Source organism: Panthera onca, chromosome A1 (genome assembly GCF_046562875.1).
Source record: "Panthera onca isolate mPanOnc1 chromosome A1, mPanOnc1 haplotype 2, whole genome shotgun sequence".
In the NCBI taxonomy this organism is placed as follows: Eukaryota; Metazoa; Chordata; class Mammalia; order Carnivora; family Felidae; genus Panthera; species Panthera onca.
Genome location: NC_138339.1, coordinates 224,793,927 through 224,821,502, shown reverse-complemented (window position 1 = coordinate 224,821,502; position 27,576 = coordinate 224,793,927). Strand labels below are relative to the sequence as shown.

Genomic DNA, 27,576 nt, shown 5'->3' with positions numbered 1-27,576 from the left:
TTGTTTTAAGATTGGGACAAAAAGCCCTTAGAGAATGATTTGAGTATACAGGAGAAAGAGACATCAAGCATCCTTACTTGTTCTCTTGTTAGCTGTAGATTTGTCTAAGCCATACAGAAGGAATGTCACAGTATATGAGCAGCAGCCTAGAATCAATAGTTCAACCGGTCTGTTTGGCGCATATATTTCTAGGCTATTTTATCGTGATACCTTGCTTTTGACTTTTGTTTCCTGTTTTCTCCTACCTGATTGTGGCCTACTCTACTTCCTCATCTATGACTTCTCTCTTTGAATTCTGATTACATTAATCTGATTATAGCAAGCTGAAAGAAAAAAAATGAAATTTATTAGGAGAGTACAGGGGTGTTTCATAGAACTCACAGGCAGGCAGGGTCCGGATCTGGTCACTAAATAGCCGGGAGGATTCTTACTTAATTGACTCTGTGTATCTGCAACTTTCTTTTGTTTCTTTGCAGAATGGATTTTCTGCTCTGTAAGTATTATAGGTAGAAGATGGCAACCCACAGTACCCAAGTTTTACTTGTATGTAGTCTAATTAGATGAAGAAAGACTAACTTCTTTCCCTCAGCCAGTCTTAACTAGTTGCTCCAGATTGGATCAGGGGCCCAAGCCTGCTCCAACCAACAGTGGTCAGTGGAATAGTTGCATTGTACAAGCATTACTCACGACAGATCACTGTGTGAACACGTTAACTGGGGTGGTGAGAGGGATTTCTGTGTTTAAAATGTAGACGTTGGGCTGACAATACAATGGCTTACTGACACAGATATAATTCTGGACCTCCCATACCTAGCTATTAATTACCATTTAGGTATATCATTTAGCCGTTAAAATGTTAATTGTTACCTATGTAAACATTTATATGTATGATAAAGTATTAGAATTTTATATTACACAATTTGATATAAAAGAAGTATTATGTATTATCTACAACTAAGCAGTAGTATTTTTAGTAATATAAGGACACTTAGCTTGCAAAGACCAGGACATCATCCCAGTTTTTCTCACTATAGACTGTACAGGAAATTCCTCATTAAATTTCTGAAAACTGCTCTCAGAACTTTTTGTAATCCTGTCACCTCTCAGTATTCAAATAGCAGGGATATTATTCTGTAGAAAATTATATGTTTTCATTGGAATAATGAGCTAAAATATAAATTAATTACAACCTGGGATTCTAGGCTTTTCTGTAACTAAAGCATTGGAAATAAGCTTTTTATTTGGCCAAATGAACCTAAAATAATATCTGAGAGTCCCTAGTACCCTGTACTATGGCTATGCTGCAAGGGTCAGTTAAATGACTGATGTATTAGTCCACAATAGTTGCTGATGTTTGCTAGGTCTCAGTAGGACCCCTTGAATTGAAAATGAGACCTGAATTTCAATCCAACCCTAATTCAGCTTATGTATCAGATGGTTTTAGGTATTATGGACTTCAGACTCTAATACCTCCATTATACAGTCTCTTTCATCTTATAAAAAGTGAAGAGATTGGGAGTGGGAGGAAACTTCTGGGACAACTCAAGTTTGGGGAAGGAGACCTTGTGTTTTAATCAGGTCAGGGACACACAAGGGAAGGTCACAGGCCATTAAGTCATTTATTACAGTAAATTTGTATTTATATACAAGTATGCAATAGTGTGATAAATGATGTTTGGGAAATAACTTTGCAATCTCCCTAAAAAACAGGTTGGTAGATATAATTTACCTTTATAATGGAGGGACTGGTACCATATTATAGTGCCTCTTCCTTTTGTGACAGGTCATACTTCATAATAAAGAAAAATGACAATATTATAAGATTAAGAGTCAACACATAAGTCAGTAGATATTTATACCCAATAAAGCACAGAAGAAAATCAATCTTTAGACATATTTTTCAGTTCCTTACGTATGTTATATTTACATTTTGTTGACTGAGTTAATCTCCACTGTCCATTTCCACCCTCCCATCTCAAATGGGAAGAGAAAGGGTACAAAAGATGAACTACTTCCAGGGAGATCTTATCTGACTCATCAGCAAAATTACAGATGTTTTAGTGTGGAAAAGCCCTTTTAATATGGCAGAAACTTTTTGTGCTATGATTCTGGTTCTGTCTTACTATCGAGGGTACCTCCCTTCTAGCAGAAATGCTGGGAACTGATGTTTCCTGAAAGGTCTGGAGACAATCACATTGCTCTTGCCATCCATTTTTTGCCCTGTCTGGAGAAAAACACATCAAGTTTCTGAAGGACTGAGTGAAGATGAGAAACAGGCAGTGGAAATCTGGCTTTGCAGCGATGTACTGTATTGTGCATGCTGTGGGTGAAGTTGACCTTTGGTCATTTACAAGGACAAGTGAATTTAGAGAAGAAGGTATATTTCACATCTTACATTTGAAAGTTACCTTAATGTAAAAGCAGATGGTTGCATACTTTCCTTGAATTTTAAGAATACAATCAACAAATCAGAACAATCAGGGCTGGAATTATATAACATTCATTCACTCATTTACTTATTCAACAAGTGTTCAGTGTTTTCTATGTGTTAAGCTGTGCTATATCCTGGGGCTATGATAACAACATAGAATCAGGGACCCTGACTTAGACAGGTTAGGAAACACCATGCAGATGATGGCCATGAGATACCTAGTAAAGAGGTGGAAGACAGAGAGAGCAAAGAACTCCAGGCACAGGACCTGATGAAGAGTCCAAGATGGGAAGGGTCACTGGGGATGAAAGAACTAAAGAACAGAAATAATTAGAGTAGCAAAAGCAAAAGGGGGGACATAATAGAAGTGAGGCAAGAGAGATGGGCAGATCATGCAGCACACTGTTGCTCATTTAAGGATTTTGGTTTCTTGGTTGAAGGACAATGTGAAGCCATAGAAGGACTTTAAATAGTGTATTGTCTGTAGGATAATTGTTTAAAAATATGAAATCATGATTTTCATACAGATATGAAATAAACACAGGTCAGAGTATTATTTAATTCATTAATCAATGATGTTCCAAATGGTTTAAAGGAAAATCCAAAAACAGGTATGTATGTGTGTGTGTGTGTGTGTATATATACATATATATATACATATATACATATATATATATATATACCCAGGCTACCAGGAATGCTGAAATGCCATTCTATGTATTGAGGAGTCAATATCACTCATTCAGCTTACAAAGTTTGGACCTCATCAGGGCTCTATCCTGAGCCACCTCTGTATCTACAATTTTGCCATGGTTGATCTTATTTACTAACATAACCCTTATGTGCTACTATCTGCTGAACACTATCAAATTCATAAAACCTATTTGTTACTTCCACTGACTTTTCTTCTGGGTGGCTCAAAATTGAGGTGTAAGAAACAGAACTTGTGAACAACCTTTCCCCTTCCACATCCCAGTGGATCTTCTCCCAGATCTCCTTATTCTGGTTTACAATACTTCTATATACTTGGTAGATCATGCTAGGAAAAGGAAGCCATCTCCAATGCCCCTCTCTCGCACTCCTTCATATCAAGTCCTCCACATATGTACACTTCTTTCCATACCCAGTCCCATTGTTTTGGTTCACAAGTCTTTTCAGTGGAGTGAATTCTTTTTTTCTTGTATAAACATCTTCATTGCGATATAATTCACATACCATTAAGTTCACCCATTTAAAGTGTACAATTAAGTGGTTTTTATTGTATTCTCATCTTTGTGCGACCATTATCAAAATCTAAGTTTAGAATATTTTCATCTCCCTAAAAATAAATTCCTAATGTAGTAGCAGTCACTCTGCATATCCATTGCTACCCCCTCCTAGCCTCAGGCAACCGCTAATCTACTTTCTGTGTTTGTACATTTGCTTATTCTGGTCATTTCATATAAATGTAACTCTACAATATGTTATCCTTTGTTACCAACTACTTCCATTTAGGATAAAGTTCCAAGGTTCATCCAAATTGTACCATGTATCAGTGCTTCATTGCTTTGTATAGCTGAATAATATTCCATCGAGTCGATATAACACATTTTGCTTATTCATTCATCACTTAATGGACATCTGGGTTATTTCCACATTTTGACTACTTTGAATAATGCTGCTGTAAACATTTGCATACACATTTTTATGTGAACATTTGTTTTCACTTCTTTTGGATATGTATCCTGGAGTGAAATTTTGGGTCATATGGTAACTCTATGTTTAACTTTTTGAGGAACTGCTAAATTCTGTTACAAAATTGCTATACCAGATTTACATTGCTAATAGCAGTGAGTGAAAGTTCCAATTTCTCTGTCTTTACCAATGCTTGCTATTGTTCAATATTTTTATCATAACCATTTTAGACAAGTGCAGATGAATTTTAAAGATAAAAACTCACTATAGTTTTGATTTGCATTTTCCTGATGCTCAATGATGTGGACATTTTTTTTTTCACGTGCTTCTTGGCCATTTCTTCTTTGGAGAATGTCTATTCAAACCATTTGCCCACTTTTTAATTGGATTAGTTTTTTTATTATTGGGTTGCAAGGGTTATTTATATATGATGGCTATAAGGTTCTTGTCAGAAATATGACTTGCAAATATTTTCTCCCATTCTGTGGACTGTCTTTTCACTTTCTTGATGGTTATCATTGTAGCACAGAAGTTTTTGAAATTTTGACATGCTTCAATTTATCTAATTTTCTTTTGTCACTTGTGCTTTTGATGTTATAGCTAAGAAACAATTGCCTAATTCAAGTTCATAAATATTTACCAATGTTTTATTATAAAAGTTTTGTATGTTTAGTTTTTATATTTAGATCAACAATCCATTTTGAGCTAATTTTAGTCTTAATTTAAAACAGGGGTCCATTGTCATTCTTTTGCATATGAATATTCATTTGTCTCAGGACTATTTGTTGAAAAGGTTATTATTTCCTTGTTGAAATAGTCTTGGCACCCTTGACAAAAATCAGTTAATCACAAATGTATGGATTTATTCCAGAACTCTCAATTCTATTCATTACTCTATATGCCTATCCTTATGCGTATCATACTGTCTTGATTATTGTAGTTTTACAGTAAGATTTGCTATTGATTGCCCAAATTTGTTCTACTTGTTCAATATTATTTTGCATCTCTTGCATTTCCATTTAAGTTTTAGGACAATGTTGTCAATTTCTGCAGCAAACATAGCTAGGATTTTGATAGGGATTGTTTTAATCTATAGATCTATTTGGAGAATATTGGTGCCTTAATTAAGTTTTCTGAACACATGGATTTTTTTTCATGTATTTGAACCTTTAATTTCTTTCATCAATATTTTATATTTTTCAGTGTATAAGTCTTGTATTTTCTAAGTCTTGCAATTTACTCATAAGTATTGTATTCTTTTTGATGTTATTATAAGTGGAATTGTTTTCTTTTTTTTTTTTTTTTTTTTTTTTTTTTTAATTTTTTTTTTCAACGTTTTTTATTTATTTTTGGGACAGAGAGAGACAGAGCATGAACGGGGGAGGGGCAGAGAGAGAGGGAGACACAGAATCAGAAACAGGCTCCAGGCTCCGAGCCATCAGCCCAGAGCCTGACGCGGGGCTCGAACTCACAGACCGCGAGATCGTGACCTGGCTGAAGTCGGACGCTTAACCGACTGCGCCACCCAGGCGCCCCAAGTGGAATTGTTTTCTTAATTTTAGTTTTGGATTGTTCATTTTTAGTGTACAGAAATGCAGTTGATTTTTGTATATTGATTGTGTATGTTGCAAACTTGCTGAACACATTTCTTCGTTCTAATAGTTTTTTGTTTTTGTTTTTGTTTTTTTAATGCATATTAGTATCTTATATGTACAAAATTATGGCAACTGTAATTAGAGACAGTTTAACTTTTTCCTTTCCAATCTGGATGTATTGCATTTATTTTTGCTGCCTACATGTTCTGGCTAAAACTTCCAGTACAGTGTTGGATAAAAGTGATGAAAGGAGCCATCCTTGTCTTGTTCCTGATTTCAGGAGGAAGAATTCAATCTTTCACCTTTAACTATGAAATTAGGTGTTGTTTTTTGTAGATATCCTTTATTGTATTAAGGAGTTTCCATTCTAGTCCTTGTTGTCTTGAGTGTTTTTTTTTTTTTATTAAAAGGTGTTGAATTTTGTAATTTTTTTTATGTGTCTATTGAGGTGACTATGTCCTTTATTTTACTAATATGGTACGCTATGTTAATAGACGTTTGGATGTTAAACCAACCTTGAATTCCTGAGGTAAATCCCATTGTGTCATGGTGTCTAATTGTGTTTTATACATTGTTGCATTCAATTTGCTAATATTTTATTTAGTTTTGTATCTAGATTAATAAGAAATATTTGTATTTTTTCTTTTCTTGTGATGTGTTTGTCTGATTGTGGTATCAGGGTAATACTAGTCTTATAGTGGCCTTTTTTTTCTCTGTTCTCTTCTATTTTTTAGCAGAGTTTGTGAAAAATTGGTATTAATTCTTCTGTAAATATTTGGTAGAATTTACTAGTGAAGCCATCTGGAAATTTTGTAATTACTAATTCCTCATTTTACTTGTTATAGATTTATCCAGATTTGCTATGTTTTGGGGGAGGGGTCAGGTTTGGTAGTTTGTGCCTTTCTAGGATTTTTCTCTTTCATGTAAGTTATCTAATTTTTTCAGTATTTCATTCTTAATGTTCTTATACAATTTTTTAAAATTTCCATAAGGTTTGGAGTGATTCCTTCTCTTTCATTCCTGATTTCAGGGTTTTGAATCTTCCCTGATTAGTCCAACTTGCAGTAATATTTTTACTCGTCTCCTAGCCTTTGCTTTTACTGCCTTTTTTTTTTAAAGAGAATCTTTTTTTAATTATTTTTTTTAATGTTTATTTATTTTTGAGAGAGACAGAGACAGAATGTGAGTGGGTTAGGGGCAGAAAGAGAGGGAGACACAGAATCAGAAGCAGGCTCCAGGCTCTGAGCTGTGAGTACAGAGCCCAACACGTGGCTCAAACCCACAAACCGCAAAATCATGACCAGAGCCGAAGTCAGATGCTCAACCCACTGAGCCACCCAGGCGCCCCCTACTTTTACTGCCTTCTAATCCATTCTCCATGCAACATTCAGAATGAGCTTTTAAAAATGTAATGAGATTATGTTATTTTCTGCTTACAAACATTATAGTTTTATATTTAATTACAATAAAATAAAAATCTCTTATCTAGGCTTGTAAGATCATAGATAATATGACTCTGAACTTGCTTTTGAACTTTATTTTGTTCCATTTCCATACATTCAATGTGCTTCTGCCATACTGGCTGCTTTTCCCGATCTTAAATACGCTGGGTCCTTTCTTCTTGGCCCCCTGCATTTATTTACTTCTGTCTGAAATGCTTTCTTTCTTAAACTGAAAAAGTTATATTCATAATTTTGGTGTTGGTTTAGCTATCACTTCACATAGATGCTACCAGATCAAAGTAAATCTTTCTTGTTACTCTATCACCACACTGGACATTAGGCTTTATGAGAGTATGGATCATGCTGCTATGTAATCAAAGCATACCATTACACCTGGCAAACGGAAGGTATTGAAAAATATCTTTGAACAAATGAATAAAGAGCTTATTATTTAAATCCGGTGTGTAGTTCTGTTGATGTTTTTAATATGAGATACGCAGTTATATAGCTATTCCATGCCACTGTTTAAAGTTTTAAAAAAATTTTTAATTAAAAAATTAAAAAAATTTTAATGTTTATACTGGAGAGAGAGAGGGAGGGAGAGAGCATGAGCAGGGGAGGGCAGAGGGCAGAGAGAGAGAGAAGGAGACACAGAATCTGAAGCAGGTTCCAGGCTCTGAGCTGTCAGTGCAGAGTCCAATGTGGGGGCTTGAACTCACAAACCATGAGATCATAACCTGAGCCAAAGTTGGACACTTAAATGACTGAGCCACCAGGCATCCCCCATGCCACTCTTTTAACCATTAGGAGGGATCGTTATATATGTAGGAGCAAAAGGCTGCCAGCCAGGAGGCTGTCCAGCTTTTAATCTTGTCTCATCTCTGCCATGCAGTAGGCGTATAGCCCCAGTCAGGTCACTCCTCCTTAGCTTTCCCTTCGATCGATTAGAAGATAGATGAAGACTCTTCTTTGATGACCTAAGTAACTAATTCCAATATTTCTGGATTCTCAATTTTGTGATGGCATATTTCATAGAGAACTAGAAAGAAAAATTCCTTTTTTTAACGTTTGTTCTACTCAAATTTTTTAATATAATCACCTTTGTTAGAAAAATGGGAAATTTTCTTTTGAGAGTTTTCAGTATATTTTCTGTTAGGAAAATTTCAATGTATGGAAAGAAAAACTCCCTAAAGCTTTTTAATAAGACATTTACTTGATCTTACAATTCCTTATTTCTTGGGCTTTAAAGAAACTGAATGTGAACCATATTGCTGAAGCAAAAAGCTGAGTTTTAGAGAACAAAATGATTGTTTAAGTCCTTCCACTACTGATCCCTGTTTCTTTCTAGTGTAGGTAGTAAAGTATATACCAATATAAATATAGGATGTAGAAAGTGTAGGCACTTTCAAATTTTGTATTTACATGCTTTTCTACTTTTGCTATTAGAAACATTCCTTCTCATTTTCTACTGGCCAAATGACTGACCATAGTGCTATCGCAGAAAACACATACACACACACACACAGTGCTCTTGCTTGATGCTTAAACGAAAAAATTGAGTGGACACATAATGTAGTCTGATGTACCAGTTTCTTATACTTTGCATTTACAAATAATGGCTTTCTGGTAAAGTCAATCCCTTCAGTGCTTCGGTGCTTTGGGCTGCCTGCATATTATTACTCTCACAGATGAGATTCAAGTCTAATGGAAGTGCCTGACAGGGATAGGCACGTGGAAGCTCTTTTTACATTGAAAATAATTACTGTTAACCAGTTTCCTTTTCACTAAGAAAATATAGTTCCAAGAGTAGACCTTGATAATTCTAGAACAGATTTGAATAAATATTTTTAATGAAGCCCAAATATGTTTTATACAAACATGAGAGGAATATTGGAAATGTTCCAGTCTTTCTTATCTAACTGGAAGAGATCAAATCAGTGATTTATTTTGTTTTGGTTTAGTTTCTGTTCATAAACATTGAATCCATTAGATTCTCACTTGTTTTCAAATTGTCTGTAGAAACACTGAGAGCAGAGAATCTTTTCTTTTTGTTATTTATTCCTATGTACTTGTAATTCCATGGCAGAATTTATTAACCTGTATTTCCTTCTTTTCCTCAAGGAAAAAATGTAGCTCTCTAAATTTCATTGAAGATATTTCAAGTCTCCTTATGTTACATTTTAAAAGTTTTTTTATACAATCAACATTTTATTTATATAATCTTGAATCTTTATAATACACTGTACAATAAGCATTCATAGTCTTATTTTGCTCTGAAAATCGAAAGATTTGTGAGATTAAGGGATTTTTCCCAAGGCCAAAGCTATCAAAATTAAGATTTAAACCTAGTTTTAACCAAAGCCTCTTTTCTTTTTAGAAGTTCTATTCTCTTTATTGGACTTTGTGAATCAGAAAGGCAATAATTTAATTAGGTGATAAATTTGAAAAAGGAATCTGTTAATATGTTTTATTTGTGAAAAGATTGGTGAACTCTGCTGTGTTCGGTGTTCCGTGTACTTTAAGATATTTACTTCCGTTGTAAGTTATGGATGATCTGTCGTTAATCTTGGTGGAATATGAAGACCTTACCTCTTCTTCTCTTTGGAAGACTTATCGTAACCATAGAGAGATGATTCCATTTATCTTTGCTGTAATTAAGAGAAAAATAATTCTTAAATTTTTAAAAAATGTTTATCTATTTTTGAGAGAGAGGGAGACAGAGTGCGAGTGGGGGAAGGGCAGAGAGCGAGGGAGACAGAATCCGAAGCAGGCTCCAGCCTCTGAGCTGTCAGCACAGAGCCCGATGCGGGGCTCAAACTCCTGAACCAATCATGAACGGATCACGACCTGAGCCGAAGTCCGTTGCTTAACCGACTGAGCCACCCAGGTGGCCCAAGAAAAATAATTCTTGATCAAAATCTCTAAGGAAGCAGGGCTTAAATCAGTTTGTAGACGTAAGTTTTGGTACTAATGCCAATAAAGGTCAATGAGGAGGACATTTGTCCGTGCACCTTCTGAACTCTTTTCTACTTGGGAGAGGCTCCTTTTTGAATAGGATGAAGACGATCTCTCCTAGAAAAGCTGAAAATGCTGGATACTCACTCTCCACCATCACACACACCCGTGAAAGACTTTGAGGAGACAGCAAAGAGAGAAGTGATAGCAAAGTCTTTTTCTTTCTTGAAACTGACAACAGTGAAAACATTTGGAAACAACCTAAATTTCCACTGAAATAGAAATGTTGAAACCAACTGTGCTATTTTCATATTATGGAATTCTGAGGAATTAAGCGGAGTGAGTTAATGATATCTACAGTAACATGTTCAGATCTCTAAACCCATTTGTTGAATGAATGACTCAAGTTGCTGAATAATGTGTAGAGGTGGATGCCACTTATTAAAAACAAAAGAAAACAAAACAAGAAGTGCTTATAAGGTCAAATTTTTAATATAGGCTGTAGTTTAATCCTGGTGGCATTAGCAACTGGACTAAAATTGCGTTCCTGGCAGAGAATTTAGAGCAGTGAGATTGTAGTATGTAGTGCTCGATGGTGAAGATTTGGCTCATCACTAAAGGCCTGTGGCATATTATTTATTTATTTTGCTTGAGAGAAGATATTTATAGCACAAAGAACAAAGGATTATTCTTTAGACTAATTCTAGACTAATTATCTAGAAGAATTTCTACATATTAATAATGATAAGACCAACAACCTCAAAGAAAAATTGTCAAAGGTCGTATATAGACAGTTTACAAAAGAGGAACCCCATATTGCAAATAAGCCTATTAAAATAATAATAATGTAATTATCTTTCACATCCTCCAGAATGGTAAATATTTTATAATGTCTGGTAACTCCAATGGTTGGTGAGGATGTGGGAAAGGGGCTTAGTTAAGTGTTATCATTAAGAATATAAATTAGCACAACACAATTTGAGAGGCATTAATCAATAACTAGTAAAATTGAAGATAGAAACACCTTGCATTCAGCAAGTGTATTTTCCCTAGATGTATCTATGCTAAAGAACTCTCATGTATTACAGAAAAATACATGCAAAAAATATTCATTGCAGGTGCTTTAATAATAACAAAAAATAGGAAATGATCTAATTACCCACCAATATAAGGACTAATAAATACACTCTGGTTTATTATTACAGTGGAACACTTCACACACAAAAATGAAATGAATGAACAAGATCTACATGCAGTCAACATATATAAATAATCAACATATTATTTTTTAAGTATCAGCAAAAGGTTTGATACAGCATCTTTTTTATATAAATAAAAATAACCAAAACATTAGTAAAATTCATTAATAGATGCATGTGTATGGACTCAACATATAAAAACATACCAACTTCAGAAGAGTGGCTATTTGGGGGTAAGAAAAGAGGAAAATCACGGGGGAATTATTTTTTCTTTAAAATCAAAGATAGAAGAAACTGAAGGGAGGTGACAAAATGTTAATATGTGTTTAACTTGACTGTGGGTTCATAGATGTTTGTTATATAACTTTTAAGTTTAAAATATCTCAAAATTGGAAATTAAAAAATAACCTGGTTTAAGTATTTTAAAAATGACACAGAGATGTTAACCTTACTATTAATATAATTCTAAAGGCTGTCTGTTACTAGATAGTTAGGAACTTATTCTGATGGCATTGCTTTTATCTGTTTGCTACCTAAAAGATCACTTTTATTAAATATATGTTATTTTAAAATATAGATATTTATATTTGTTACTTATAAACAAGTATGTAGATATATATACCACACACATATATGTTACATATATTTGTTGTGTATTTGTTTTAAGTTTTTATTTACATTCTAGTTAGTTAACATACAGTGTAATATTAGTTTCAGGTATATGACATAGTGATTCAAAACTTCTATACAACACCCAGTGCTCGCCATAAGTACACTCCTTAATCTCCATCACCTATTTAACCCATTCCCCCACCTACCTCCCCTCTGGTAACCATCAGTTTCTTCTCTTTAGTTAAGAGTCTGTTTCTTGGTTTGCCTCTCTCTTTCTCTCTCTCTCTCTCTCTCTCAATCTCTCTTTTCCTCCTCTTTGCTCAGTTTTGAAATTTTTAAAATTCCACCTGTGAGTGAAAGTATATGACATTTGTTGTTCTGTCTGACTTATTTCACTTAGCATATTACTCTCTAGCTCCATTCATGTCATTGCAAATGGCAAGATTACATTCTTTTTGATGTCTGAATAATATTTCATTGTATATGTATACCAAATCTTCTTTATTCATTCATCAGTTGATGGACACTTGGCCTATTGTAGATGATGCTGCTATAAACATCGGGGTGCATGTATCCTTTGAATTAGTATTTTTGTATTCTTTGAGTAAATACCTAGTAGTGCAATTCCTGGATCATAGCGCATTTCTATTTTTAACTTTTTGAGGAAGCATCCTTCTATAGTGGCTGTACCAGTTTGCATTCCCACAAACAGTGCAAAAGTGTTCCTTTTTATCCACATTCTCACCAACATCTGTTGTTTCTTGTGTTGTTGATTTTAGCCATTCTGACACGTGTGAGGTGATATTGTAGTTTTGATTTATAATTTCCTGGTGATCAGTGATGTTGAGCATCTTTTCATGTGTCTGTTGGTCATTTGTATGTCATCCTTGGCAAAATGTCTATTCGTGTCTTCTGCCCATTTTTTAATAGAATTATTCATTTTTTGGGTGTTAAGTTTTATAAATTCTTTATAAATTTTGCATACTAACCCTTTATTAGATATATCATTTGCTTTATCTTCTCCCATTTCATAGGTTGTGTTTTAGTTTTGTTAATTGCTTCCCTTGCGGTGCAGAGCTTTTTATTTTGATGAAGTCACAATCGTTTATTTTTGCTTTTGTTTCCCTTGCCTCAGAACACATATCTAGAAGGAAGTTGCTATGGCTGATGTCAAAGAGGTTACTGTCTGTGTTCTTCTCTCGTTTTTTTTTTATGGTTTCATAGTTCTCATTTAGGTCTTTAATCCATTTTGAATTTGCTTGATGTGGATAATGGACAGAGTTGATAATTTTGGATAAGAGATCTGGACTGAATCTGGGTATTTGATCTCTTTGATGCTTAGCTGTCTTTATTTTGACTCTTCCAAACTTTTCTCCCACCTAAATTAAGATACACATACTTCAATATATTGCTTAACTCATCAGAGTCACATTATTCTTATGTATAAATTTGAATACTAATTATTTATCTGGAATTTTGTAAGCATTAAATAACATCATGTAAGTGAAAAGAAGTTAAACTCTAAAGGCTATATTAAAAACAGTTATTAGCATTTTTAAAAATTTCTGTTTCAGTGCTCCTGGACTGAAAACCAAGAAATTCATACACATTTCTGTATTTATTTATTGCATGCCTAGTGCACAAAGTACAAAATTCATTGCTGTCATTATATGAAATTGGAAAAAAAAAGTAGAGACTAGCCAATATGTTTGTATGTAGAAACCATGATTGTAATTAAAGAAGGAGAATTGGCTTACATGATTCTTTCTTTTTTCTTCCCCAGAAGGAAACTGTGGAGTATTTGATGGGAATACAAACCTCAGATCCTTCTTTCATAACATAAATTCCAAAAATGTAATGATTTCCTCCCAGACTGCAGGAGTGAGAAAAATTTTCTTCTTTGAAATATCTCAGATGTAGAACAGTATTTCTTTTACTTTGGGTCTTTTGGTGACAAATTCTGTTATTTTATTGAAGAAAATATGTGTAGTTTGCTTTCATTTTTAAAGGATATTTCTGCTGGATAATAAATTCTAGATTAGAAGTTTTTTCTCTTTCAGCGTTTTAAAGATGTCATCTCATTGTCTTCTGGATTTTATACCATCATTGAAAGGTTAGCTGTTAGTCTTGCTAACAGAGATAGTGCTTATTATTATTATTTTTTTTTTTCCCTCTCAGGTTGCTTTCAAGTTGTTTTTCTGTGTTGGGATTACAGCAGTTTGATTATCATGAGCATTGATGTTTTGTTTGTTTGTTTGTTTTTTATTTCTCTTTCTGTAGGCTCACCGAGCTTCTTGAATCTATGGGTGGCTATCTTTTATTAGTTTCTGAAAAATCTTGGCTATTATATTAATTATACTATACTGATATTCTGCCTCAAGTTCTTTTATTTCTCTTCTTTTGGAGTTCAATTTATGTGTACACTAGAGCTTTTGACTGTGTCTTACATGTTTCTTATGCCTTGTTTTCTTTTTTTTTCCTTTTTTGGATTTTGTATTATAACAAACATAGACAATAGGGGATTTTACTTTGTTTCCAGTTTAGAACACCAGACTCTTATTCTACTCCAGAACTAAAAAAAAAAAAATATTTCTTGGGAGAAAACAGATCAGGATTTCAGAATTATTCTAGTTTCTAATGGATCATTATAGTCCATATGAATTTTAAGGGCTTCAGTGATTTTTTTTCCTCCTCAATACAATACCTCTACTTGATTCAAATTGGATCTTCAGCACATTCTTAAAAATCAGCATTTCTTCCCAGGAACAAAAGTATCTGAAGACCATCAGCTCACTTAGGAAGCACTAGACTTTTAGTCTTTTTAGTCCTCTTTGTTTTCTTCATGGTTCTATGATGCATTAAGAATATAATCCATCCATTTTTTTTTCCTAGCTGCTGCTGTGGGAATGTTGGCCTGCTGCCACCTACAATATTCTACTCCAAAGTGGAATTCCTATGGCATAATTTTGGATTATATTCCTAGAAGCCCATACTCAAGTCAGGTTCTAGAGCCTCCTCAATGTTCTTTCAAGCCACAAAAAATCTTTTTATAGCTCTTCTTATCCACCTCCATCCCCCCACTCATTCAGGAAGAATCTATTGCTCATGACAAAGAAACTTGACTATTACAACAGAGGTTGAGGAGGGGAAAAGAAATTGCTGAGCAAATCACTGGTCATAAGATGACTGAGGTTAGGATAAGGTCATAGTGTGTGTGGGCATTTCAGGACTAGAGGCAAAGTCAAGTTCTATTATTGTCAGTAGCATGTCTGAGCCTAACTTTAAATAGACCAAGTAGGAGCAACCACATCTCTGTGCATGCTGCTTTAGGGTATGCAATGACCAGGCAGCCCAGGGTACATCTTAGAAGGTACAGTGAGAACAGAAGGTTGCTGCTCTGACCAAATGGAATGTGTTATGCAATCAGAGGAAATTATGAGGACCAGACACTTCCTACCCTTAGCTGATTGGAAATTTAAGTTTTTCTTGTACCTAGAGGCCATATTGGGAAGAAGGAGTTAGAGGGAAAGCACAAATCTTTCATAAATGAGTAATTATTCTAAATAGATTATTTTCAAATAAAACCACTAGGATACATTTAGCTGGCAAAGTTGGAGTCAGCTTGAGAGCCAAGATGAAGTAATTTAAAATACAGAAAATTATATGTCTTCGTATCTGAGTATATAGACTAGGTTTTAACCCCTTGGCAATACATGGTAAGACATAGTCTAAAGTTGGTGAAGTATATATATATATATTTACTTTAGCTGTAGTAGGCAGGAACTAAAAATTCAGTTCAAGGTTATAAAAAATATGTACAATCTTACTAACCATGGATTTTACTAACAAAAACTTTTTTTTTTTGCCAAATTGAATTTTCATCTGAATAAGTGATACAGACATATTTGTTTACTGTGAAGTGAATGGTTACAGAAAACATTGCACAGCCTATATCCTTTCCAAAAAAGAATGTACAAACTCTAAGAACACTTGCAGTTTTCATAATTATTGCTTCCTGTCATTTAAAAAATAAACTTGGAATTTCCTTTGTCTGCCCTACCTCCAAAAAAGCTGATAATCTTTCATTGATTTAAATCTTTTAATGTTTCACTGAATTAAAAAAGGGGAGATTAGAGAAAGCTATATCACCTCCTTACTTGTCTAAGAAATTATCAACATAATAGTCTAAATGAAAATATCAAAGGTCTTTTGTTTGAGCTCTTCCAGAGAATAGAGAAACGGTTTATATTAGTGGATAGAAGTTTATTGTAAATGTAACCTGTTTATTAAATGACCTGGAGTTAGTGGCGTACAAGTAGGAAATGACTGTCTCCCACCCTTTACTTCCTCCCTCACTGGTTCATATATACTTTGCCACATTTCTCTTCCCACTCCTGAATGACAGCTCAGGAATATCCCTGAGGATTTTCTTATTTTCAAATAATATACTAAGAACATATTATACTAAGTAACATACTAAGAATATATCCAGTCCAGACTACATTAAAGTTTTAATCTCATACTCGGTTAGAAGATTCTGCCTCTTCACACAGCCTCAACTTCCACTCTTGCCCAGCCAGATTTGGTGCTCAAGGATTAGTAGTAATTGTTTCTTCATGCATTTCTTCTTACCACTCCATGTTCTGGTTTAGCCACTGTCTAGACAAAGAGAATCGAGGTTAGAGGAAAAGGGATAATACCTTTTACTTAGCTGGCACTCTCTTTTCACCCACACTGGCTGAACATGAAGACTTTTTCATGGTAGGAGTGCAAATGCTATCTCTTCAGTATGATGTATTCCTAAGTTTTTCTTAAACACCTTTCCACCCTGACTTCCACACTAACCCATTCCTTCCCTGATGTGGGCAGTACAGTTTATGGCTAACGTATTATAATACCCTTTCAGATCCAGCCCTGTTGGGTACCTCTTCAGTCTTTTACAGTGGAATTTCCTGCTTATCATCCACCTTTTTTAGATACTTGAGCTACTTTTGGAGGTGTCTTCCAGCCTTTTAGCTTTGAGAAGGAAGGAGATATTTAGAAAACTAGGGAGGTACTTAGGCATGACAGAAACTCTTAAAGTAGATTTAAATTAGCAGCATTGAAAATTACACATTAATTCTTTGGAAACTGAGAAACAAGCCCATTTTAGTCTTTCTGTTTACTTTTCAGTTCGAAGATTGAAAGATTTCTGCAATTCTATGTCTGTAATTTAAAAACTGTACATTCCTTACAGAGAATTGTTGAATTACTATATTGTACACCTGAAACTAATATAACACTGTTTGTTAACTATACTGGAATTAAAATAAAGATAAAAAAATTTTAACAATGAGTGCATGCCAAGGAGAACATTTTGAAAGATTATTCAGTATTACATGGTATGTATTAGTAACAGAAGAAATATTGCATGTACCCCATAAATTAGGAATCCTTCGATAAATTACAGCCATTCATTAGATAGAATATTATGTGGCAATTAATAGGACAGGTGTATATTTAGTTCCTTGTAAATGATCTCTGAAACCTAATAAATAATAAAAAAGAACAGGTTAGAAGAGCTATATAATTTCATTTTAATCTGCCTTTAAATCTGTAAAAAAAATAAAAATTATATACATTCCTAAGGGAGTAGAGGAGAAAAATGAAAAAATGGTCTAAAATCTAAAATAATAGCAGGTAGTCTGTAATTTTTGGAAGAGTGGGAAAGAGTACATATCTTCGAATCTTAACTCAAGAGATTTTTGACATGTGTACATGAATTTAAAATATTTCTACTTAATGAATTCATTTTTTTAAAAATTCATCTTTAGATCTTGAAAAATGTAAATAGTAGGTGATATGTGGGTTTAAATAAAGTTAAATTTATTTGACAGAGGGGTTCACCCCAGTCACTATTATTTCCTTTGAACAATGTTTACTTTTTATCGTATCCTCCTCCAATTCTCTATTTGTTGCCACAAAGCACTTTTGCACATTTTGTCCCAGAAAATTATGCCCTATAGAATAAGCCTGAAAGAAGAGAATCTATTATACTCAGCTTTGAAGCAGATTCCATGTATGAAACTTTCCTGTGGTAAAGCCAGATACTAATACAGAGTGATTAAATGACAGAAACGAGAAACACAGAACTTGACCACGTGTATGGTGTTTCTTCTTCCCTGTGGGAATGTATTTAAGCATCTGATAACTTTTTTGGAAAGAAAATCTTTTACAGTATGAAATTGTTTTTTCATTCTTGTGTAATAGAGCATGTTTACTTGGGCAAGGAATTCTTTTGAGAAATTCAGACTCCCTAGAACAAAATAAACAACTTATAAATGAAAATAAATCTACTAAAGTTGCTTTTACTTTCTAAAAATTGTATGCTTTTTTTTGCTAGCCTTGGAAGTATGTATGTATACGTATATATGTGTGTATACATACATATACACATACTATCCTTCATTGTTAAGTGCTTTTGCTTGTGAACATTTTTGCTTCTAATAAACTTAAACTAGTAGGACATTTTAATATCTACAAAAAGAAATAGTAATTTATGATATTCTATAGCCTGATTTCTTTGAACTTGAACATGATATCTAACTCTTTAACACCCACTCCGATGCTGTAATGAAAATAATATTAATTATAACTCAGATCCTTCCTTCCTTCCTTCCTTCCTTCCTTCCTTCCTTCCTTCCTTCCTCTTTGTTTCTTTGTTTCTTTCTTTGTTTCTTTGTTTGTTTGTTTCTTTCTTTCTTTCTTTCTTTCTTTCTTTCTTTCTTTCTTCTTTTAAAGTTTATTTATTTATTTTGAGAGAGTGAGTGCGAGCAGGGAGGGACAGAGAAAGAGGGAGAGAGAATTCCAAACAGGTTCCATGCTGTCCGTGCAGAGCCCAACTTGGGGGTTGATCCCATGAACTGTGAGATCATGACCTGAGCCAAAATGAAGAGTCAGACCCTTAACCAACTGAGCCACCCAGGCACCCCTAACTCAGATTCTTGAATGCTTTCTGTACACTAAGAGGTTGTCCGTAGCAATTTATGTATATTTAATAATTTAATTTTGACAGCAACTCTATGAAGGAGATACTAATATTATTTCTGGGTTTTTCAGCTGAGGAAGAGAAGGACTGGAGAAAATTTCTCAGGGTCACTGAGGGAGGTAGTGTGTGACTGAGCCTGGATTGGAACCAGGCCACATATTTCCCAATTGCATGTCCTTAAGTTCTACACTACGCTACACTTAAATTGTAAACTGAGAAGTGGATATCAAAAACGTTCTGATCCATCAGAGTCAGTAATAGTCAGTAGGTTTATATTAGGTCTTTTGCTTTAGTTTCCACTTGTTTTCATTGGAATTGATATTTTATTTTGATTGCTTATTGTTATGGCAACTTTGAGAGGAGGCACACAAGATAAAATGAACTAGAGGAGCACAGTTAGAGCAGGGATTGAGAGTTTTCTCAGGGACTGCTAATACCACTGATTAAAAATACTTTCTATTCTGACCCACAGAAGTTCTGAGTTGGCAGGTTTGGGATGCAATTTGGTTATCTATCTATATTTTAAATCCCCACTGGAGTTTGAGTGTGATTTAGATCATGGAATTACAATTCAAAAAATTTTTTGAGTTGTTACATGGTTACTATTTCAGTTTCTGAACTTTATGATGTTACTTAAACTGGAATCCAAAGTTTTAAATTTTAACTCATTTTTAAAAAGTTTTTTTTTTAATGTTTATTTATTCTTGAGACAGAGAGAGAGACAGAGAGACAGAGAGACAGAGACAGAGCATGAGTGGGGCAGGGGCAGAGAGAGAGAGGGAGACACAGAATCCAAAACAGGCTCCAGGCTCTGAGCTGTCAGCACAGAGCCTGATGCAGGGCTCGAACTCACGAATGTGAGATCATGACCTGAGCCTAAGTCAGACAATGAACTGACTGAGCTACCCAGACACCCCCCAAAAAACAGCTTTTTTTTTTAAAGTTTAATTAAAGAGATTGATTTTGAGGGTTTTCTATGAAGGAATCAAGATAGTATTGCCCTGGAGAGAGTAATGATTTAATGGAAGTGTACAGTTTTATTTCCTCCATTCAAAGCTGCCTTTGTTTTCTTTTCTTTTCTTTTTAAAAGAAATGTTTATTTAATTTTTTGAGAGAGAGAAAGAGAGAGCGTGAATGTGAAGAGGGGTAGAGGCAGAGAGAGGAGAGAGAGAATACCAAGCAGACTCCACGCTGACAGCACAGGGCTCAATCTCACAGCTGGGAGATCATGACTTAAGCTGAATCAAGAGCCGGACGCTTAATGGACTGAGCCACCGATTACATACCTACTACAATTGAGGAATTTGTGTAAAGCATATTTCTCTACTTTTCATTATTATTAAATCAATAGTCATTTTGACTTAGAGAAACAGACTGCTCCTACCTCCTTGTACCGTGCACTTTCTCCCAAGAAAAGAAAAAAAATCTGCATGATATTTGCATAGGGAGGCAGAGTTACAAGGGCTGAATTCGGGCTGGCAATGGGGAGTTTTGAAACTAAGGTCATTGGTTCAGGAGGCTGCATCTTTGGGGCAGGAATGAAACCCAATCCACATGGATTACCAAGGCATCATTCCAAATGGTCAGTCTAAGGGGGAACAGAAACTGAAAAACCAGACTAGGATGAGAGAATATCAAGTTGGGAGAGGAAGCCTGGGACTAAAAGAATTTTCTGAATAGCTGAAAGATTTTTGAAGGTGGATTTTATCAGGTACTGACAAACGTAGCTTTGGATGAATAGAAAGTCCTGATATACCTCAGAACTCCATCTAGAGGGTTGTCTCTGAGAAGATGGAGGAGATGAATTGTAATGAATTGTATTGATGAAAATTACTAACCTTTTATTTGTTTCATATAGAAATCAACCAATCACTGTTAAAAGTATAATTGAATAGGATAGTGCTCATATTCATTTATTCATATATATTCATATATTGCTTCCATTCCTTCGTAATAGAGAAGTCAGAAGGTAAATGGTAGTAGCAAGTGAATTTTAAGCCAAAGGAAATTTGTTTTCTGTATCATCAATATTTTATTGGTGCAAATGATTTTCACTTTGCAAGGAGGGGCTGTGTATGGCCCCTAGAATCCACAATATCTAGTGTTTCCAGGTAGAGAGAGAGAATAAATTCTTTCTCTGTTGCCTTATTATTTTTTTTCATTGTAGAACTTGACTACCCACATTAGTTCTGACTGACTTCACCATATTTATCAAACTGCATAGCATTTGGAAATTTGTACTTACTCTGAAAGAATAAAAGATTTTAGAACTAAGCCACCTAAGATTACACATGGAGGAAGACTCAAGTGATTTTATGCCAGTAGTGGGAGAAACATGTAATTAAACAAAACAAAACAAAAAGACAAAGGCCAGAGAAGTCTATAGCAAGGATTTGATTTTGCCAGTAGAAAGCTTAAGAAGTTCGGACTTAATCTACCAAATTTGATCATAGGATTGGTTTTTTCAATATTCTTTAACTCTGACTGCAATAGAGTTGCATTTTAGGAGGGAAATATGAGAGTGGAAAAAAATGAGAAAAAGTTTGAATTTCCCTAAGTCTCTGTTAACTTAAGAAAAATTGATGCTTTTTTGCTTGATTTGTGTTTTCTGTGTCTTATTCCTTATTCAGTAGAGAAGGAAATCATGTACTTTTAATCAATTATTGTTACTCAAAGAGCTGACATTTCTTTGTACTATTTCAGTTATAATAGCTATTAGCTCATGTGATTCATAAACTTAAATGTGATTTTATTAAAAAACACGAATTTTGTATATGTTTAAAATTTTCCAGACATAAAATATAAGAATACATTGCTTATTTTATCAACTTTTCTTAAATTTTGCTTACTTTATTTCATTAGGTCTTGAAGTGGTTCACTAAATAAATTTTTAAAAAAAAATTTAATTGCCTGATGTGAACAGATTTAGATAGAGATTTGCCAAATTTATACAATGTGTTAATAAGACATGTGACTTTAACACACATGTGATTACACAATAGATTCTTCAGTTAAGTTACTCAGATTCCAATTACTTATTTTCTTATTTTCTATATAGAATATTTGAATACTGAATAAATGCTATAGCTGGTAGCTATTAATTTTTAAAAACCAAATATACTCACTTCTCTTTATTGATTTATCTTCAAAATTTAGTTAGTTCTCTTGTTAAAGTTTCACCCTAATGTTGGCATTTCAGATAAAGCTCTCTCAGGTTCCATCAGTGTGGGGAAATAGCAGCCTATGATTCAGAGATTTGAAATAATTTGAAAAGGAAAATACAATAAAGGTGTTTTAGAAAGGATTCTGTTTCCCAAGAAGTAGCATCAGCTCTCATAGGAGGCCAATTTTGATATGTGATTCTGGGAGTTATTTCTAAGGAACAGCTTTATTGATTCTGCTCTTTGTGATGTGAATGAAGAAGTTATGGTTGACTATAGTAATTGGGCCTGATTAGCAACGTGATACGTGGATGCTTTCCTAATGAGTTCTACTAAAAATAGGCCTGAAGCTCAGGAGATCTTTAGAGTGACTAGAGTGTACTGCACGTCCAGTTATAAAAGCTAACAGATAACAATAAGCAAAATCATCAAGAATTAAAAACCCTCAGAAAATAATGCTTGGATCATCCAATAAATAAGGAACACTGACTGGCTGAGATGTTCTAAAGTTGTTTCTTATAACTTGGTATTTAAAAATATCATGTGAGGAGTTCTGACTCAAGATGGCAATGTAGGAGGATCTTGAACTCAATTCCCATAGACACAATGAATCTATAACTACATATACAGATTTCCTTTGAAAGAAACCCAAAAACTAGCCAAGCAACTCCTACACATGGAGTGAATGAGAAAAACCCCACATCAAAGTGGATAGGAAAGTCTGACACAATCTTGCTTTAACCCCCACCCCTGGTACAGTGGCCCATAATCAGGAGAAACTCACATCCAGTTTTCTCCATGAGGAATGAAGGGTTTGAATCCTACCACTGATGCCCCAACTTTTAAGACCCGCATCTGAGAAATGAGTGCAAAACACCTAATGTTAAAAGCCAACAGGCTTGCTTCTATGAGACTCACAACGGTATAGCAAACTGAGAAACTGAGAAACAGTTTTTAAAGACCCACACAGACTGACTTAGCTAATATAATGTTATATGTCAATTATATTTCAATTAAAAATCATATGAAAGGATCTGAATTGCAATAAATGAATTCAATACTTTAGAATTGATTAAATTTAACAACATATTTGGGTTTGCTTTTTTAAAGATCTTTTTTTAGAGCAGTTTAGGGTCACAGAAAAATGAAGGTGAAGGTATAGAGATTTCCCATGCAGTCCCTGTCCCTCACCTGCATAGCCTCCCCCGTTATCAACATTGACCACCAGAATAGTACATTTGTTATAACTGATGAGCCTACATTGATACGTCACAATTACCCAAGGTCCGTAGTTTACATTTGGTTCACTTTTGGTCTTGTACATTCTATGGGTTTAGACAAATGTGTAATGATGTGTGTCCATCATTATAGTATCATACAGAGTATTTTTGGTGCCCTAAAAGTGTTTTGCACACTCACTATTCATCTCTCCCTCTCTTTTTCATCCGCTGGCAACCACTTGTGGTTTTGCCAGCTTTGCCTTTTCCAGAATATTATATGGTTGGAGACATACAGTATGTAGCCTTTTCAGATTGGTTTCTTTTACTTGGTAATATACATTTAAGTTTCTTCCGTGTATTTTCATGAGCTGATATTTCAGTTCTTTTTAGTACTGATCAATATTTCATTGTCTGGATGTAACACAGTTTGTTTATTCACTCACTAAAAGAACTTCTTCGTTGGCTCCAAGTTTTGGCAGTTATGATAGAGTTGCTATAGCATCTGTCTGCAGGTTATTGTGTGGACATAAGTTTTGAACTCCTTTGTATAAATACCAAGGAGTGCAATTGCTGGGTCATATGGTGAGAATATATTTAGATTTGTAAGGAACTGTCAAACTGTCTTCCAGCATACTGTACTATTTTGCATTCCCACCAGCCGTGAATGAGACTCCCTATTGATTCAGATCATCACCAACATTTGGTGGGGTTGATTTTCTGGATATGGCCATTCTATAGGTGTGTAGTTTTATCTTATTGTTCCTTTAATTTTCATTTCCCTCCTGACCTGTAAGGTGGAGCATCTTTTCATATGCTTATTTGCCATCTCTAGATCTTTGGTGAGATATCTGTGAAGATCTTGGCCCACTTTTAAATCAAGTTTTGTTGTTGTTGTTGAGTTTTTAAGTGTTCTTTGTTTATTTTAGGTAAGAGTCCTTTATCAGATATGTCTTTTGCAAATATTTTCTCCCAGTCTGTGGCTTGTTTCTCATTCTCTTGTCGGTTTTTTTTTTTTTTTTTCACAGAGCAGAAGATTTAAATTTAAGGCAGTCAAGCTTATCGAGTTTCTTTCATGGATCATACCTTTGGTATTGTATCTAAAATGCCATCACCATATTCAAGGTCATCTAGGTTTTCTCCTATGTTTTCTTCTAGGAATTTTGTAGTTTTGTGTTTCACATTTAGGTCTGTGATCCATTTTGAGTTAATTTTTGTTAAGGATATAAGGTCTGTGTCTAGATTTATTATTTTTTTCCCAACGTGGATGTCCAATTGTTCCAGAAATGTTTGTTGAAGAGACTATCTTGGCTCCATTGTATTGTCTTCTCTCCCTTGTTGCAGATCAATTGACTATAATTTATGAGGGTCTATTTCTAGACTCTCTGTTCTGTTCTATTGATCTATTTGTTTATTATTTTACCAATACCACACTGTGTTGATTACTGTAACTTAATAATTCTTAAAGTTGAGTAGTATAACTCCTCCAACTTTGTTCTTTTCCTTCAATATTATTTGGCTATTGTGAGTCTTTTGCCTCTTCATGTACACTTTAGAATAAGTTTGTTGATATCCACAAAATAAGTTGCTGGAATTTTGACTGAGATTTCATTGAATATATTAATCAGGCTGATAATAACTGACATCTTGACAATATTAGTCTTCCTATCCATGAACATGAAATATTTTCCCATTTGTTCAGTTCTTTGATTTTGTTCATCAGAGTTTTTCATTTTTCTTATGTAGATTTTGTAGGTATTTTGTTAGGTTTATACCTAGATATTTGTGTTTGGGTGTGCTAATGTAGATGATACTGTGCTTTTGATTTCAAATTCCTCTTGTTCATTGCTGATATATAGGAAAGAGATTGACTTTTGTGTTTTAAACTTGTATCCTGCAACCTTGCTATCTATAAGTGTTTATTAGTTCCAGGAGTTTTCTTTTGTCAATTCTTTCAGAATTTCTACATAGATTATTATGTCATCTGTGAAAAAAAAGAGTTTTATTTTTTCCATCCAAGTTTGCGTATGTTTATTTTCCTTTTCTTGTCTTTTTGTGTTAGATAATACTTCCAGTATGATGCTGGAAAAGAATGCTGAGAGAGGACATCCTTGCTTTATTTCTGATCTTAATGGGAAGGCTTGGAGTTTTTCACCAGTAAGTATGATGTTTGCTGTAGGTGTTTGCACAGATATTTTTTATCAAGTTGAGGAAATTTCTCTTTATTCCTAGTTTGCTGAGAGTTTATTTTATTAATGAATGTTGGATTTGTAATTTTTTTAATGCATCTACGGAAATGATAATGTGACTTTTCTTTCTTTCTTTCTTTCTTTCTTTCTTTCTTTCTTTCTTTCTTTTCTTTCTTGTTGATGTGATAGATTACATCAAGTGATTTTTGAAAGTTGAATCAGCCTGTACACTTGGGAAAAATCCCACTGGGTTGTGGAGTATAATTCTTTAATCCATTGTTGGATTCAACTTGCTAGGATTTTGTTGTGGATTTTTGTATCTATGTTTATGAGAGATACTGGTCTTTAGTGTTATTTTTTGTAATACCTTCGTCTGGTTTTGGTATTAGGGAATGCTGCCTTCATTGAATGAATTAGAAAGTATTTTCTTTGCTTATATTCTGAAAAAAATTATAGAGAATTTATATGATTAATTTCTTAAACATTTAATAGAATTCACCAGCAAACCCAAATGGGCATATTGCATTCTGTTTTAGAGGTTATTATTTGCTGATTCAATTTCATTAAGATATGACTCTTCATGTAATTTTTTATATAAGCTCCTTCAGATGTCTGTTTCTTCTTGTGTGAGTTTTGGCACATTGTGTCTTTCAAGGAGTTGGTCCATTTCATCTAGGTTATCAAATTGTGAGCATAGAGTTGTTCAGAGCATTTCTTTATTATCTTGTTGATGTCCATGGGATCTATAGTTATTAAAGAACTACATTTTTAGATGAATCCTGCATCATTCTGGATCTCTAAGAGAATGTAATAAGTAGACTTCCCTTCATGACTCATACTGTATGTAATGTTTGTAGGAAATAAACTTTTACTTTGTTAAAAGTAATTGAGATTTGGGGCTGTTTGTTACTTCACATAATGTAGCCTATCCATCTGATGCTGAAATTAGTTTCTGAGAGTGTGATACTGGCTGTATCAGAAACATGAAATAGAGAACATTGTCTCTCAGGGTCTGTTGTAGTGCAGCAAAGAAACTGTTATTGGAGGCTGGAAAGATGGTGACACATTTGGCAAAACAGTAGCTTATGGTCACTGAGGAAGCAGATATTGTACTAAATGAATTTGTAGTTCTTGGAAATCAGGAAGAGAAGTGAAATGTTGGTGCTTTATGTTGGTTGATGTTGTCTTCTTTTGGCAAGACATGAGACAGGCTAAAAAAAAATCAGCAAATTCAAGGCAGCAATTAAGGAAAGTAGAGGCAATCTATAAATTCATGGACTTGAAAAGTTGGATGAAATAACTCCTTATTCTCAAGTAGTAAAATTTAAACCTTGAATTAACAAAACTGAGTCTTGCAGTGAGAATCATATCAAGTTAAAGTTCCAGTGTGGTGGCGCTTAGTAAATCCTTTCATTGGACAAAAATGTCTTAGGGAAAAGAAACAGTGATTTTCTTGGAGCAAGCCAATAGATCTAGATTATCTGCAAATATTCAGAGAGGAAAGTAGAGAGAGGGAATCATGGGGGTGACAAACAAAGAAGGGTACCAAATGTAAGAAGTTATGTTTAGAACAGAATTATAGATATTATCTATTAACACACATCCTTGACTAGAATAAGATGGATAAGAAGTCAGTTGTTCTGATTATCTCTTGCTGTTTAACAAATTTCCCCAAAACTAGTGGCTTAAGCAACAATAGTTAATTTGTTCTCACCTTTCATTTTTCTTGGTGTTGACTGGGCTTTCCTAGGTAATTCTTGCTCAGGTATCTCATGCAGTTTTAGTCAGATTATGACTGGGGCTAGAATCATATTAAGGCTCACTCATTCATATGTCTTTACGTTGATGGTGTCTGGGATTGTCATCCGGGACACTTGGCAGTAGTCTTTACAGGCAGCCTCTTCCCTTCCTCATGATGTGATAACTGAACTCTAAGAACAAGAATCCCATGAGGTGGAAGTTGTATTCCCTTTTATGATCTAACCTTGGAAGTGACATAGTATCATTTCCCTAGTTACAGTCTCGCCCATAATCAGGGGTAGGAAACATGGACCCACCTCTCCAGTAGAAGCAA

The 27,576-nt window shown here is 34.3% G+C and overlaps 2 long non-coding RNA genes across 2 annotated transcripts in view; one reads left to right on the top strand and one right to left on the bottom strand.

The window, feature by feature from the left end:
• The window catches only part of LOC144613159 (uncharacterized), a 158,403-nt gene extending 132,810 nt beyond the window's left edge, over nucleotides 1–25,593 (top strand). Inside the window, exon 5 of the long non-coding RNA XR_013550463.2 lies at nucleotides 25,376–25,593. This is a non-coding gene — a long non-coding RNA (uncharacterized LOC144613159). The remainder of the gene's footprint in view (nucleotides 1–25,375) is intronic.
• LOC132682162 (uncharacterized) lies at nucleotides 251–27,448 on the bottom strand. Its single transcript, XR_009611508.2, has 4 exons — nucleotides 27,217–27,448; nucleotides 16,432–16,567; nucleotides 1,730–1,789; nucleotides 251–323 (listed from the first exon to the last, which is right to left on the bottom strand). It is a non-coding gene; the product is annotated as an uncharacterized LOC132682162 (long non-coding RNA).
• Between the last annotated feature and the right edge of the window lie 128 nt (nucleotides 27,449–27,576).